The 15,747-nt window shown below is 35.4% G+C and overlaps 1 protein-coding gene across 2 annotated transcripts in view; it reads right to left on the bottom strand.

Annotated features, from left to right (window-relative positions):
* The window catches only part of PALLD (palladin, cytoskeletal associated protein), a 209,301-nt gene that overhangs the window by 182,875 nt on the left and 10,679 nt on the right, over positions 1 to 15,747 (bottom strand). The window lies entirely within an intron of this gene.

Raw genomic sequence — 15,747 nt, 5'->3', positions numbered from 1 at the left:
AACAAACTCACTTGTTAAAACAAACAGGAGAAGCAGAAGATAATTGCAGGACACATCACTGCACTTTTCAGGATTATTATTGACATTGACTGTGCCAAGAGTCAGTTCTGTTAAGTAAAATACTGCAAATATGTTATTTTAGTGTGTGACTTTATGGTGACACATTTGTACTATAGAGTCATGAATAGCATATGCTGTTCTCTAGTATATATTCCAGTATACCATTTTTCACTAGTGATAAGGGTCCTTCCTAGAACAATGGTACTCTGTAGTTCTTCCCCTCTCTCCCCATCCAATTAAAGCATATTTTAAATAAATACAGAAAAAGAGTTAGACTGCAGACTGCTTTTCAAACAAGAAGTCTGTTCTCTAAGGTGACAATCTAATTCTAGAAAGCAGTGTGAAACGAAGTTAGTGTCTCTAAAAATATATTACTTTTCAAGTTACCCGATACCTTCACTCTCCCAGAGAAAATTTCCTGCTCTGGCTGATGGCCAAAGAGATTATATAGTAAGAGGCCATATCCTTTTGCCTTTCATTATCTAGACTATATTTCATACTATTACAATGTAATCAAAATACTTCCTTTCTAGCCAATATTTGGCCCTAACACAGATCAACAGTGGTATTCTTAAGTAGCTACTCTGAAGAAAAACTTCGTTGCATCTCAGCATTTCTTCATTTTGCCTTCATGCTGTGATAGAAATCAAAAGTATCTATGATGACTACCCTCAAAAGGTTCTCAGGCTATAAGGTTTCATGAAGCATAACATTAGAAAAGTGAAAGGGATTCAAATATTAGGTGAAAGGATAGTTTTATTTTTCTCAGTCCAAAATAGACATAGCAGAAGAGCCATTTATAGAAATAATATAATCACATATAAATAAGAAAAAAGAGATACATTTAAAAAATTTGCTGTTTATTTTACTCACTTCAAGTTCCTCTCCTGATTTCTGTGGAAAAGTAACAAAAAAACACAGTTCTGTTTTCAAAGCAAGGTAAGAGAATCTCTACAGGACTTGTTGATCTTAATGAAGTTACGCAGTGCATGTAAAATTTGTCTTCCTGGAAGAAATGGGTTTTTTGATCATCATGTAGCCAACAAAAGAGTTTGCATGAGAGATATGGCGTGTTGTGAAACCATGGTAGACTATCATCTTTTCAGAATAGATATCTGTTTGTATGTATGGAACAGATTTCATCAGGTACATGCATATTTGCTAACAAGGAGCAGAATAAAGGAGTCAGGAGTTCCGGACTCTAGTGGTAGCTCTGGAATGGGACATGATACTCTGGTTACAACCACCACAGCGAAGTACAGACTAGTCACAGTCACTCTCTACAACTGAGTGACTTCATGAAATTCCATACCACAGATGAGAGGTGGCTGTAGCTGGGGTGCAGTGGAGCTACAAAAACACAGTAAAACTCAAGTCCAGTGAAAACTGCAAAACTCCCACAAGATTAGGGGAAATAGTAATACTAATAATCATATTTGTAGCTTGCACCAAGGTCCATCCATTCAACTATGCCTTGCGCTTACACCCCTGACTGATATTTGCTTTGCTTGCATCTTGGGATATCTTTGTGCTCTGTGAGGAGAGTGAGTCATCAAAGGATCTCACGAGGTCTCTTGTACCACAGATTTCTTTAGTTCTGAACCTGGTTACATCAGATAGAAGGCCAACCTCTTTTCAGTCCATGCTTTCTGCCCAAGGGTTTAAGACTTGAGAACTAAGTGAAAAGTATATTAATCTGTCAGACTCTTGAAATCAGTCTCCTAGCTTCCTGTTTACTGCACCACCTTTATGATAAAGGGTATTTTGAAATTGGAACTGGTTGTGCCACACGGTTGTTTTCTTGAAGCTTAGAAGTATGAACAAATTGTTAGAATACTGAAATAACAGTAAGTAGCCTTCTTGTCACTGGCTTGCTCTCATTAAACACTGATGTGCTTCAAAATCAACTTAGCATGCAACCTGCTTTTGCTTCAGTTAACTAACAAATGAGAACTGGAGACTTGCAAGAAATTTCAAAATATGACTACAGAGTTATCAACAGCTTTAAACATATTCCTTTGGAATGGAGTCCTTTTTTACATATTGTGCCTTTCTATTTATTCAGGACCTTGGGTTTAAGTGAACTCTTTAGTACAAGAGCTTGCATTATGGTCGGTACTAAAACAGTGATCTCCCCCCAACCCCAAAAAAACAGTAACTTTAAAAATAATTTAAAACTTTCTCAGTGTTATTATGTACAAAGACTGCATCTTTCAGAGATGAATCTTCCTGCAGTCTACATGGTCAATCTGAAAGATTTTGGCATTCCATTCTTCAGCAAGTCAAGAAAAGGTTCAGTTTTATTCTATAGGATTCACCAACATAACAGAGCAACTGATTTCACTGATCTTATAGCTGAAGCTATCCTGCTTCAGCTTATGCAAGAAAGTTTAATTTTAGAAGAACACCAGATGCCTGCAATATTTTAGAAGCTTCAGCAGTTCTCCTCCTCCCTTTCCCTTTGGCCCACAATACAAGCTCCTTTTGGGAGTCGAGATGAAATATGCCAGACTGAACATTTGATATTGTGTGTTTAGACAGTTCTGTTAATTTTGACTTTTTTATAAAACACAGTAGCTCTTTAAACTGCCTCATAGGACTTCAAATAGATGACATTCTAATTCGCAGTTATACATACATTTTGATTTGCAGGCATAATGCCTCAAATAATATTGGTGATACACTAAGTACAATATGAAACCTACATTCACTGCAATAAATGTGAGGAATGACCAGTTAAAGACTTTACAAAACATCTAGTCTTACAACTAAAAAAGTAAGATCTTCTCAAAATTTAGCAGGCATATGCCCAAGTATGTCAAGCACTATTTGTATATTTTAATTTCAAGCATGTATGTTTCAGTAATCTTCAATATGTCATGTGATTTGCCTCCATTGTTGTTGGGTTTTTTATTTTTAATTAAAGGAAGAGCAAAGAACAGTTCTTTATGGTACTGCAAGTGAAATTCCCTTACATTGACAGTCACATGCCTTCCTCCTGAGATTATGCTAACCCTTGATTCACTGCAGAACAAAGAAAGCAACAGAAAAACTCCAGATTTTAAATAGCCTACTGTCATTCCTAAACAAAGGTGCAAATAATTATTTTATATCAAATATTACATCTGTGTTAACTCGCCAATGAAATCCCTTCTAGTTCAGATAACAGATATTAAGAATTATCATTACACTTTTCAAGACTTTAATAAAAAGTTCAATGTCATGTTTCCATCTTGGAGATGCACCTAATACACATGGAATGTGTCATGGAATAGTATCAAAAAAGCCCCAGCCTTCCCACTGCACTATCTTTTAGATTTGATTTCAAATATTCAAAGTTTTTCATGATTCCATTCTTAATGCCAGCTTGAATCTTTTCCTCATTACTGATTTTTAATTGTCATGGATTTATTCACTGTTTTTTGATGAACAAGGAGGAAAAAAGTCTTTTTATTCAAAGAATGTTATCTTAGATATCTCCTATATGACCAGCAATTTTGAGGGAGATTATATACCTAACTAGATGGTTTAAATTTTGAATAAAAGGGAAAAAAGTACTGAGAAATAGTGCTTTGATCTCCAAGTTGTATTTGAAAACCAGACCAAATCTGAGGAAAAAAAAAATCCCTAGCATTAGAATCTGGATGTTATGCATGAGTGGGACTATCTTATACTGTGAAAGAGAAAACTTTCTGAATACCTAAAGGAAAAAGTAGGGAGAGATGAAGACTCTTGGTAGACAGATGTAAAGGGTTATGAAGTCACTTGATTTCTCAAATAGATGCTTGCCTTTCTATGAAATGAAATTGCTGTTTTTTAAAATACAGGTTTTAAGAATAGAGAAAAAAGGATAGGCACAGATAACAGTGGTAGATGGTCTTCCACAAAAAAAAAAAAAAAAAAAAAAAAGGCATAACTTGACTTTTTTAGGTAAATTACTAAAGTTGATTTTTAAAGTAGAACTCCCCATTAGTAATACAGATAAAAGTATATGATAAAACACTAGGAACTTCTTCTCTTCTGTTGTATGTGATGGTCATCACATCTTCCCTACAATGTTCTACCTGTAGTTTAATTAGTAGAAATAAATAAAGGACATTTCTGTTGAAAGAAAATACATAAATGTGTGGTTGGTACAAAAAGCAGTCAGATTGTGGTATTCCTTTTAAACCTGCTCCCAGGAAGCTCTGCACCTCAGTTTCATCACTTATGAGCAGGAGATAAGAATAAGATTTTTGTTTACAACAGTGGGAGTTCTTAAAGAGATACCAAAACCAGACTGAACTGGCAAAAAAAAATTCCAGTAAAGGCAGTGCCTGAGGCCTCTCTCTAGCATTCCTAAGTAGTGGCTGTTTCTTCAGTTCTTTCATTTCACCCATAAATAGCGTGTTTGCATGTACTGTAGTTTTCTTGTGCTGCCAATTCACAGAATGCCTTCGGCATATATGGGAAGATCCATGCACAGGGTCGGTGGTTCCTCATGTCTGCCACTGTCAGACATTTGCATTCCAAGCATCTTTATTAGGTGTGTCAAGAGAGCCTTTCTAAGGCATCAAAAGTTGCTTATTTCACCCCTGACATTCCTTATCTAAGGAAGCTATTGCAATACTCTTAATGGGAAAACACAGATAAGCTGCCAAAAGTGCAGCCACATTATTGTCAGCTACCACTATGCAAATTTCAGTAAATATTAAAAGGAGACATTTCACTTTGAACTGCTGTAAGTTAGATACATTATTCTCATCTATGTACCTTAGAAATAGCCCTGCACTTCTTAAGGCAGCAAAGGGCAACCAGGCTATTTCCAGAACAGTGTTTTTGCTTCCAGCTTGTCTCTCAAAAACTCTTGCTGGCCACAAAAGCAGTCTTAATAGAACACCATGTAAACTGGTTGTAAATAGAACTTAAACTTAGTAAGGACTCCTGTATCTAGACTACCATGCTTTTGTTTGCCCCATGCTTCTTTTAGGTGTATAAACCCTATTACAACATTGATTCAGGTTTCAGGTTTTAATAATCCCTGCTCCAAGTTTTAAGATGATATCTTTTTTAAAAAAGATGGAAATCTTTTAGGTCAACTGAGATTACTGCAGCTGCTAGTCTCATTGCTGGTGCACAATCAGAGGAATTGGCAAGGCACTGTACAAAACGGAGTCAAGAATACATTTGCCAGGCAACATGTTTCAGTTTGAAAACAGACTTCACTGAAGTTCATGGGAGATTCATACCACATACTACAATAATTATCTGAACATGGGCCTTTCCTGAAAAACGGAGTTGAATTTTGTTTTCACAAAGATTACTATAAATTGTCTTCCTCTCACTTGAAAATGGAGAACCAGTAGTCTATATTGAATAACTTGGTCTAGGAGAAAAATTAACCTTTTAGATTAAAAGAACTTCAGCCCTTCTATTAAGGGCTATTTTTATATAGAGAGATTTATATATGTATAGATATATATTTATATATAGATATAGATATATCTAATATTAAGATATTCAAGACAAAGAAAAGACTCAAAAAATACAAAGAAGCTTTTCAGTAAGTATACTTTTTGTAGATTGTTTCCCATTACTTAGTGTGTGATCCCCTGTGATTCTGGATATTTATTCTATAACTTAAATATTAATCCACTGTTAGACAATGCTCATTTTACATCAACAATATAAAAATACATGACTAGAGATAGTAACCCCCTTCAACCCAACTTTCACACTCCCTTTACCACAAAAAGGTGAGGAATAGATACTTTTCCAAGGTTACCTAAAACACCAAATTAGAGCTTATGATAGAATTAAGTAAAGGGCAGGGAGGAACCAGAGGGCTGCAAAACAATACTCTGCTGGCTATTCTCTTTGCCCTATCATGTGCAGAGCATTGAGTTGTCTTAATCACACATTTGTACAAGAAAAACAGAGAGAACTGGACTTAAGTAGCAAATTTCCAAGGCCCTGAAGAATTCCATTTGTTAAAGTAAAAATTTTCATTTGCACCCTAAACCCCATAGAATTGCTCTGAATTAAGCATGAAGAACCCCATGCAATTTCTTTCTAAACTGAGAGATTATTACAATATGCATTGGTTCATTTTCCAAAGGGCCTGAAGTTTAAATTTGCATATAATACACTACAATGCTCTTTCCTGAAGCAGAAAAGTTATGGATAGCATTACATACATTCAATCTAGAGATGCTTGTTGGGAGAGCAATGTTGACTTTTATGTCAGCACTTAATTCCTTTCCTGTTCCCTATTTAGAAAGCAGTAGTTAAGTTATAGGTGAGCAAGTTAACCTTTGAGAATGCCAGAACAAGAGACAAGTGACCAGTTATCATACTATGAACAAATAATGGTGCAGCAAATCAGGAGTATCCTTGGGATCAACATGGCCATAGAGGTACATGCCACATTTTTGTTGCAGTTTGAACTATCTAGACATTACATAATGTAGCAGCTTTAAAATGTATAATGCCAAGCAAAATATCCACAACTATAATGGAGGCTGCATTCAAAAACCTGTAATGTTTTTTAGCCAGTCAAACTGCACTACACTAAAATCAGCAGAGCAAACTATACGGTTAATTGAAGCAATAATTAATGAATTTAATCTGTGTTTAAAATGCAAAGAATTGAAGTACAATCTAACCTTGTGCTCAAGGCTGATGTAGTAGAGCCATCTTTCAGATAGGCAGGAGGCAGAGCAAGACAGTCTGCTTTGAATGATGATGACTACCTTCAGTTAAAGGCTACTTACCCAACACCATCCAGCTAGGGAAACTAGTATTTCATCTTCTCAATCCAAAGCACGTAATTTCTATCCTCATGTCATACACCTGAAGATCAGTCCTTCTGAGGACAAAACCTGTAAAGGAACATAATCTAGTGGGCCTGCTATAACTATCAAACTAGCAAAGGCCTTCATTGAAAGCGAGTTTTTGCATCAGTTTATATAGCAATTTGCTGTGGGTCTTATGCCAGTCCTGGGTTCTGGAGTGACTTTGGCTGTAATATCACAGTATGTATGCTTACATGCATCCAATTTTCACGTTGCCACTTATCTGGATTACAGCAACAGTGGTGTTTCCTCTATCCAACAAGAGATTAACTTAATCTCATTTAGGTTGTATTTTAGGTTACGTTTGTTTTTTTTTTTTTTTTAAAGGGGCCAGGGGGCTTTAGTCAGTGATTTAGAAATCCTCTGAGAATAAAGAGAGATTCTAGGCTGAAACTCTGAATCGCCAGCCTCTGAATTTGCAGTCAGTAGCATGTTCTAGAACTGCAATGCCTGGCATCTGTAACAATTCCCCAGTGAACTGCAAATCACCATCTCCACCTACTTCCTTTACAGGTAAAGTCCCCCAAAATTACCTGTCATGGGTTTTGTGGAAAACAGGCTTTTATAGATTCCTTCTGGCCATATGGCAAGCCCAAGGAAGCTCAGATAGAATCAGCTCTCCTTCTGTTCCAGCCCTCCCTAATTAAACTTGAAAGCCCTCACCAGCGGCAATGCTGTTTTGGAAAAAAGGCAGAAAACATACAGTAACATTTACCTCTGTAAGGCTGTAAGTGTTTTCCCTTATTCTTCACTACAGAAGAGACTCACTTTACCAACAACTCAAGCAAATCATAAATTGAGAATTAAGTCATCCATCTCTATTGCCCTAAGGGACAAAGGATTGCAGTCTTAGATCCAGTCAATATCAGTATTAATTGATAATAAAGACTGTAACATACAAATGCTCTCTGCAGTGTATGGAAAGACACTTTAAAAAAATTAAGATCAGCATTCTAGTTTGGATTATTTTATACTGCTTTTTAACTATGATTCAAGCTCTCCCTAAATTAACATCTGCAGAAGAATTCCTTCTAGTAGCAGCAATTCACAAGCATTCTTGAGGAAACTGTTCAATACAGAGAGATAAGTATTTTCCCTTCCAAGTTTTTCTCCTTTCCAAATTTGCTTCACTGATGAGTGGTTAAATTTAATCATAGTTTAGGAGACATAAAAATCCTTGTTTAATTAAGAAAGCTGTTGAAGTGCAGAAACAGAAATTGAGATAATTTCCTCATTTTTTAAAATTTGATTTGGAATATTATACCAAACTTCAACTATGTTATATTATTTATAGTATCAAAATTAGTTGTGCATGAGAGAACTCAAAGAAATTAGGAACATAAATCCCATTCATTGATTATCATGGAATTAACTTTCTGAGGACTTTCCATGCAGCAACTGTGAGAATCAAATTTTCTACAGATTAGTCATTCAGAATTAAGGCAGGGCCTTAAAAACGAAAGTTATATTTCCCTACTTTTTATCAACATTTTAAATTCTGCATAAGAACTTCCCTGGAGGATTGTTTTGCCTTTTTTAAAAACACTAATACACTCAGTAACTTTTGTTTATCTGCTTGAGGCACATATCAGTTGGTCACTGCAGGTTTTAAAAGGGTTTGGTTTACACTGCTTGTAAACAGGCTACTTGATAAATAGCTATGTCAGTTATCTTAATGTAAGCCTTGAAGGTTTAAAAAATAGAAAATTCTGAGTGAAGAGATCTAACTGGAACTAAGAATGAATTTTGCCAGTAAGTATTTAACAAAAGAAGCTGATTTTATACATTAAGAACAGGAAAAATGAAAAGCCACTTTTATACCTTACATTTGCTAACTTAATTATCCACATAATATAATTCCTGTTATTTTCTGAAACATTGCATTTGCTAACTTAATTATCCACATAATATCATTCCTGTTATTTTCTGAACTAATTGGTTCAGTAAGTATTTACATTCAGAACCAGTAGAAAAACACATTTCCAGGAAGAAGGGAGCAAATCAGAAAAAGTTTTGATGAGCTTTACATTCTACTAAGTGGGACATCTGATACCAGAATAAGAATTCTAAGCCAGCACACTTTTTAATCAGCTTATACTGGACAATAACAGAAATTCACTCCTCAAACACTTTAAAATTTGTAAAAAATAACTTACATAACTCAAACTATGCATATTGCATTACTTCTTTCTATCCAGAAATACGCTTTAGCTGAAATAAGCATGTCAATTCACTTATGCATTATCTTGTTTAAATAACTTGGGTTTTTTTTAGGGAATAAGGTGTAAACTAAGTTAGTTCACATTCAAGCTTTAACTATGGATAACTGTCATTATGACATCCATGTTTCTACTTGATCTCTGGGCTTAAGTATGGTATTACAATTAATATCTCTGTGCCCACTCATGGCTTTCACAGTCTAACACAGGCATGTCGAAAATTTAACTGTAGCAATGAGTTACTCTAAGCATTCTACCTTAAAAAACAAACCAAACCCCCCTTTCTTCCTTCTATACATCACACAGTGATTGCTTGTCTTAGACATTGAAAGCATTTATTTACCTGATAACACAATATCTATTTTTGCAATGTTCTCTAACTTGACAATGAATAGGAACACATGCCTACATACAAAAGGGAACAACAGTTTTCTCTATTGATTCTGCAGATATCTGAGAGAATGCCGTTGCATTGTAACTAGCCCTGTTTTGGTTAAGTCGATGTACCTGTTAAACTAATCAACAGAGAATTTATATTTTTGTTGAACTGGGTTCCACTTTGCTATCTTATTCCCAGGATGACACTGTGTGAGTATTGCACTCAGCACCCGTGGAAGAGTTTATTTGAATACAGCTTGTTTTCCTGCATGAAGGAGCGTGCTTCAACTCCTAGGTTTTTAGGGTGTTTTTTTCTTCTTGCCTCTTAAAAGCAAAGCTACCATAACACACAGGGACACACTTGACTGAAGAGACCTACCTTCCCCTTCAGAATCAGCTATCTGGAAAGCATGTACCAAGGATAATAGGTTCTGACAGCATCTGATGCTATACCTGGCCCCTAATTATCAGTGTGTCAATACTTATCCATTTTACTAATAAGTCACAGTGAAAAAAAGATACTGGAAGAGCAAAATGCTAAGGATGCTAGATTGTGGCCAAATGCTAAACAGTCTTCTATGAAGCTTGTTATCAACTTGCACTTGTCAAGACTAGTCTGTAGGAGTAGTTAGTTCCAGTTCATGTTGGTTCACTTAATTACATGCCTCAACTACTCACAGGGCAAATATTTAAGTGGTCTTCCCGTAAGCAATGATTTAATGTTGGGCCATGCATTATCTTAGTGGCCACATTTTCTGTGATATTAAAAGAATTCATAGTTAGCTATGGGTATCTGTCAGTTGTACCATAAATGAGAGATAGATTCTATTTGTCTAATCTGTTTCCCTTGGCCACCTGAAAAGCACAACCTTATCAAATAAGAGGAGATAAAAAAAGCTGTTCATCTATTATACAAGCTTCTCATAAAGCACTGAAATGTTCAGATGAAAGGCACTGTGTAAGTGCAAAGTATTAATTATTTTTATAACATTAATGCATACATGTACTGCAAGTATGGGTTATTAATAAGATGGAACAATGAATCACTTTGATTTGAAGCAGCATGTTAGTGTTAGACTAAGAGAAACATGTCTTCATAACAGACTTGTTGCACAGAAATTTTAGTCCTCTACTTGCTTTGACCTGCAGGTAGCTGAAAAAGCCCCAGTGTTTTCGGAGTGATTCTACCCACTAATTACCTCCAACCCCCAAGCATTTTAACTTATTACCCTTTCCCACAGGAAGTCTGACCTATTCGAGTTCACACTACTCCTAATCTTGAGTTGTGTACTCATCTGTACCGAGTAGTATCACACTAACTGTAGCATATTACTTAAGGAAAATAAGGTTCTTGGTGTCTGGTCTATAATAAGCACTTTGACATGCAGTACTTCAGTACATCAGATAAGATACTTCTATAGAGACTTTTGCCCCTTCTGCAACTTACAGGTATCTTTATATATACAGGTGAAATTATCTAGTTGAATTATTCCTTCTGATTTATTTCATAAAATAGCATCTCTTCTCTACCATTACCTAGGTATGTATTAAAGGAGTCTGCTCATTTCCTGATTTACGGAAACATGTCATATGGATATTGATTCAAGTTTTCAATACTTCAGCAAACCCTTAATATTTCAGTTGTTTGCAATTTTTCACTATTGTTATTGATCAATTCTCCTTTTGTGAGTTGACTCAGACAAGGCAACTGAGAGGCACACAAAGTAGCAATTAAGTCTATTTCTTACATTAATTCATGTAGAAGTTTTCTAGAAGACAAAAGCTAAAAAACACTTAAGTGTCCTAGGGGACCACACCTCAGTGAGGGTTTATTCCGTGCAAACCATTATAATGCCTCAGATATAAACAAGATAGCTGTTCTGCATATAGCACGTCTTCAGAGGTTTTACAAAGTTCTGCCTAAAGCAGGAACAACAGGCTTCTTTCATTATTATATCCCTTGAACATCTCTCCCACATACCCTAAGAAGCTACCCAGGATTTCTATTTTTTTTTTTTTTTTTTTCTACCAGCCTCACCGTTCACCAGTGGTGGGTTTCAATGGAAGGAAGATTTTCAGAGGGTTCACAGAAATAACATGTCTATTTACTGCTGTTCTTGCACCACCCACCTCAAAACATGAGCACAATTGTACAAGGTATAAAAACAAAGCACCGCTAATTCCTTAACTTCCTGCTCACTTTACATCTCTGTGCTCAGGGAAGGAAACGCAGATATGATGGGAAGGACTTACTCTCTTATGTTCATATGTGACAGGGAGTAGGTGGGCAAGGGAATTTCTTTTACTCCTTCCTTTAAGTTTGCATGGGTTTAAAGGGCAAGCCCACGGACTATTAAATGATCCACATTTACAGTCCACTTAACAGAGCCCTATCAAACTGTAAGACTTGTTAGAAAGAACGCACTTTTCAGATGGGTTGTAGAACTATAAGAAAATAAGCTCAATTTTCACTGCTGTTTAACAAAGTTTCTCCTATGTTTGGTCTGTTATAAGCTTTTAGTCCATAGCCTTCTCTACCTCCCTCAAAGTCCTGTCAGCTCTAATTGCATGAACTGAAGTCTACCATTTTCAGTCATCAGCTATGAATGTTTGCAGGAAAGTCCTATTTGTTCAATTTCATCATCCAGATCTCTAAAGTTAGCTTTCACATTGTCAATAATGCATTTACAGAGCATATTTCAGACATGACAAAGTTTTTTGTTGGGAAAGAATTTTTAAAGCATCAAGTTTCAAAGTGATAATTGCATTTACTTTTTTTATATTTATAAAGCAACATATTGTATCTTACAAAGGTATGTCCTGTTTAAGTAACATTATCAAATTGCTGTAATTACTCTTAAGAAACTTAAACAATCCAAGATGTGGTATTGCCTTTAGCCAAATTAGCAAACATGTCAAAGAATATTAAGCATAATATTTTAAATAGGATTTAGAATAGCACTGCATACCTGTTGAGCATTGATAAGTAATGATGCCAGAATTACTGACTCCAAACACTTTTCTCCATGAAAAGCCTCACTACTTGGTTTGTCTTCACATTTCAGTACAAATAAAATAATCTACTCCTAAAATGTGTGGGTTCATTCCCACCTTTGTTCTACTTAGTGTCTAGGTTTAGTTTTAGTTTTCACAGATCAATACTTTCAATCAGTCCATGACAAGCAGATTGCTAATGTATTTCCTCACTGTCAGACGACTTGGCTGTTGATACTTTGCACAATACTGGAAAGGCCCAGAGACAGTATATAAGATTTATACAAATAAATGCTGAAACATGAAGTAAAAGCAGCCTCTTGGAATATTGCCTCTGGCCCTGTTTCAGCACCACTTTTGTTGGAAATCTATATTTTAAAACTACTTCAATTAAGCTTAGTTTTTAAACTAAAAATGTTTAACATGGACAAAGCTAGTGTAGTGAAAGAGCTTTCTGAAGACATGTGGTGCCTTGTTATTTTAGAGTTCATCCAAGTCTCATTCAATTCCTATGTAAATAAAAGGCAAAAGTTCTTTATATATTTTTTTCATTACGCAGACAGCAGCACCATTTTTCTTATTTTAGAAGAGTAATTTTTATTAATTTACTTTTAAGCTTTTCACATTAGCCATCAAGCATAGAATCAGTTTACAATGTACTTTGATAACATTTTCAGCTAATCTTTGAGTCTTTTTATAAATACTAGTTAATATGTTATGTATTTATGGTACATTAGCAAGGAACTTTATATCTGCATTCTTTTACTGAGAGGCAGACAAAGCAGAACAAAAGAATAAAGAAGTGAACTGAGATTCTTTTAAACTTTCAGTAATATAATCAGAAATACACCAAGGCAGAGACATTGGTATTCACAAGTAGACAGAGAAAAAAAAAAAAAAAAGTAACTGAGCTGGAATTCTTTTCCTAAATCTGATTTGAAAGAGCAGTCCTAGTTTCAACAACTATCCTATTGTTTTTACAGTTGCCTCTTATAACACGCATCTTCATGCACCTAACAGGCTTTGTTCTTCCTATTTTCAGGATGGAAAACCAAAAAGAAAGTATGCCATTTTCTAAAACAAAAACTACAAAAGATATTTCAGCATTCATGAATACTAAATTCACAGCTCTGAAGAAAGACAGCCTGATGATGCACAAAGCCTGTATAACAAAGATGAGGAAATGCATACATCATGTAGTCAAAACTGTTCTACAGAGGCAAGAAATAAATGAAATGTAAGAATAACCCCAGTGTCCAGGATCTATAGCTCCTCCTTGGGGCTTTTACAAAAAACAAACAGGCAAAAAGTCTGTGTCCCCTTCAGCCACCCCACCGCCCCCCACCATACCCACACATTCTCAATTTTAGATCTTTGAATATTCATTTTGTAACATCAATGGACTTCTCAGCCTAAGTTATGCTTGAATTAGCAATTTGTTTATTTTATAAGACTTTCATAAATTCTGTTATCACAGTGTGGACTTTGTAAAGATCATTTCACCTAGGAAAGAGCCTGGCTGTCCAGATACCCATTTTAAATACTGTGCTCTATGGTTTTAGACAATAAAGCAAGACAAAAAAAACCCATCCAAATAGAACATTTGGTTATCATATACAACATGAGTCTCCTAAATGCTGTTCATAAGTAGCATGATGACAAAGAATAAAGAATCGTCTTTCCAACATCCCTGTGGTTCTAAGGTAAAAGGAGTATTACTTACGAGTTAAGAAAACTGATGCACTATTAGCAGTTCTCAGATACACACTATTTTTAAAGCAGATAGGTACATGATCTAAATAGGCCTTAACTCCACTGTATGTTTTCCCCCAGATGCAGAAAATCCTGACAATGTGGACTTTCATTGCCACAAAATGAATGGAGAACGGAAAAGAAAATATTTGAAAGATGCATGTTATCTACCTAAAACCTGCAGGCCACAAATTACTACAGGCAGCCACCACAATAGCTTAACCATTTGTGGTAGGGTATAAAACCTTGCTTCCCCAATAAAGCCCACCAGTCCAGAATACTGTTCTAAGACAAACAGAATTAAGAAGCAGTTTCACAAGTCACTGAGGTGACTTTCAACTTTACATTCCAGATCTGCTCCTAAGGAAACTGAAACTCCAGAGATGCCTGGAGATGGACAAGGCTTATCTCAAATTAACAAAGGCAAACAGACAAAATTCATGGCATAAGAATGGCATAGCATGGTCCAATAAACCAAGAGTATAAAAGGAAATAAATGAGAAGGGAAGAAGGGCTAAAAGAATAACAAGGTCAAGACTGAAAATAGCTATTATTTTGACTTGTAAATGAAGAAAAAAAGCAGAAGTAAAGAAGAGATTATTGACATAAGGAGGAATAAGAAAAAAATATTCTTGTGACAGAAAAATATTGAGGATGTTGACATATTGTTTTCATATCTATAGATATATCTTAATTTGAATGCAAATAAAATGTTAAATGACAACACATTACTGCTGAGCAGATTTCTGAAATGAATGTACTACCAGATTAAAACGGCTAACAACTTTTTTCTATTTACACTCAACGATATTACACATGCTGTTTATACTTTCAGATGATCTTAAATGCTCCATATACAGAAAAACACCTAAATCTACAAAGATAACATTTTTGACCCAAGAAACTCCTTAGGTGCAAGAATCATCCTCCATTCTTAAGAAATACTCTCTCTTTGCATAAGACTAGCAAGAAGACAGATTAGTGGGATTCTACTCTGAAATGATTAGTAGAGGACTATTGTAGATTCCTGTATAAAAGTATGCTTATAGGGCAAAAGAGTTTCATAATGAAAACTGGTCGGACTATGGGGACAATACAAGAAAAATGCTTATATCTGGGAGAAGTTTAGCAACTAACTCCATAAACTATCTCCCTTAGAAAATAAATACAAAATACTCTGGAAACACTTACTGTTTACAAAAGGTTACATAACAATAAAGAACCACTATTTCTTTAATAAACAATAACAATAAACAATTATAACAACACTGTGAATTAATGGAATAGAAACTATTGTATAAGTTAGGGAAGTGTTTCAGATTGATTCTTACTGTAAAATACTGCATTTGGTAATTGTGGTGGCTTGACCCTGGCTGGATGCCAGGCGCCCACCAAAGCCACTCTATCACTCCCCTCCTCAGCTGGACAGGGGAGAGAAAATATAATGAAAGGCTCGTGGGTCAAGATAAGGATGGGGACATCACTCAGCAACTACCGTCACGGGCAAAACA

This window comes from Pelecanus crispus, chromosome 4 (assembly GCF_030463565.1).
Source record: "Pelecanus crispus isolate bPelCri1 chromosome 4, bPelCri1.pri, whole genome shotgun sequence".
Lineage (NCBI taxonomy): Eukaryota > Metazoa > Chordata > Aves > Pelecaniformes > Pelecanidae > Pelecanus > Pelecanus crispus.
The sequence above is the reverse complement of the archived record's forward strand: the minus strand, read 5'-3'. Positions and strand labels throughout refer to the sequence as shown.